At 26.2% G+C, this 1,977-nt stretch overlaps 1 non-coding gene across 1 annotated transcript; it reads left to right on the plus strand.

Moving 5' to 3' along the window:
• Nucleotides 1-702: 702 nt before the first annotated feature.
• On the plus strand, nt 703-774 carry TRNAE-UUC (transfer RNA glutamic acid (anticodon UUC)). The gene has a single exon. It is a non-coding gene; the product is annotated as a tRNA-Glu (tRNA).
• The last annotated feature ends 1,203 nt before the right edge of the window (nt 775-1,977 follow it).

The following is a 1,977-nucleotide window of genomic DNA, read 5'->3' on the forward strand; positions in this document are numbered from 1 at the left end:
TTCTTATATCATATTCAAATAATGAGTAATGATATGGACACTCAAAATATACACATAAATATTATACACAGTGATATGTTAGTTTAGCTTAATCAATTACATTTATTAAAATTTAAATTTATTATTTTAAAAAGCAGTGATACATCACTGTTTGTAATATTTTAGTTCATATTTTGAGTGTACATATCATTATATCGGTGATCTCCATTCCGAAGGGTGATGGGGCTCGTCCCCTGTACCTGTTGCTTATGTGACTGGAAATCAAATATAGTATGATGGGTGATCTTATTATATATTCTTTTTTGGCAAAAAGCTCGAAAATATCTTTGTCTTCGTTTCATTAAATAATAAAAAATAAAAAATGGTGTCAAGTCACTTCTTTTGTAAATTATTAAACTATAATTATAATACCACTCCTTTGGCTTTTCCCTTTATACTTTTCTAGAATTGTCCAAATAAACAATACAAGGAAGAAATTGACATGTTAGCTTTTTATTTAATTAGCGGTACCCAAAGCTTCTTCATATTTTATACAACCTAAGCTTTTATATAGTAATGATATGTCTACTTAAATATTATATTCCCGCCGAATTCACATCAGAAATCGACAACATGAACACAAACGAAATCTTGAATTGCGTATAGAAACAAAATGAACCACTTCTATTCTTGGAGCTGAGGTATATGAAGAATGGCTTTTTGGTCCCTTTCGTCCAGTGGTTAGGACATCGTCTTTTCATGTCGAAGACACGGGTTCGATTCCCGTAAGGGATAGGTACTCATTCCCGGTCGCTTTCAGTTAGTGTTCATTGCTGAGTGATCGCTCGATATGGTAGTTTAGCTTAATTAATTATATTTATATAATAAGATTAATGATACCTGTACTTAAATATTTAGTTTAACTAATTATATTTATCAAAATTAAGAATCACTATTTTAAAAAGCAGCACCACGTTATTGTATGTAATATTTAGGTACACATATCATGACTCATAAAATAATAAGAAGAAACTCCTTACAACATAGAACTTATAGTCCACTCGCATTTTTGATACATGGAGTATTCTAATTTCAATTTTTTTATGACAGTGGATATTTTTTTTAGTCAAACAGTTTGTTGCACTCATGTCTATTTTCTTTTATAAGTGTGTCATATTTGAATCATATATTTTATATTGTAAATTATTCATAATTTTTCGAAAATTTTATCGCATGCACTAATACTATGTTTGGTAGGAAGGAAATAGAATGGGAATGAAGGAAAAAATAGAAATGATAGAAAAAGTAAAGGAAAGAAAATAAATACATTTTCTTTTCTTCTTGTTTGGTATAAGGAGAGAAAAGAAATTTGAGTTAAAATTGGGAGGAAAGAAATATTTTTAAACATTTATACCCTTGTATTAGTATTATATGTTTATTTTTATATTTATCTTTTAAAAAATATAATTTTATCATAACTAGCATAATTTTTTTTTCAAACTTGTTAAGAAGATAAAGAATAGTTGGAAATATATATATAATAGTAAATATACTATTGAAAAGAATAATATGTATGTGTTTTATTATCTATAATTGTTAACAATGTGTAATTTAATAAAATATTTTTTAGAGCTAAAATGATAAGAATTTTATGAATGAATGACAAAAGGACAAATTTTAAAATTTTAATTAAATAAATAGAGGTAGGACTTATATGTTGAGATATTTGATATTTAAGGTCAAAAATATTTTAATAATAATATATTTAAAAAAAAGCTACAATTATAAGTTTTTTTTTACTATTTTGTAGATGTTATTTTTGTCATAAAAATACCCAAACCTTTTCTTCTTGGTTTTCTTCCCTTTTGGAGTGGAAATTTATAGTGTGGGTCCTACCTTTTTTTCTCTTCAATTTTCTTTTCTTCCCTATTTTTTCTTCTACCAAACCACTCATCTTTTTGTTTTATTTCCAATTTTCCTTTCAAATTTTTGTTTTTG

The sequence above is a fragment of the Humulus lupulus genome, chromosome 9 (assembly GCF_963169125.1).
Source record: "Humulus lupulus chromosome 9, drHumLupu1.1, whole genome shotgun sequence".
NCBI lineage: Eukaryota > Viridiplantae > Streptophyta > Magnoliopsida > Rosales > Cannabaceae > Humulus > Humulus lupulus.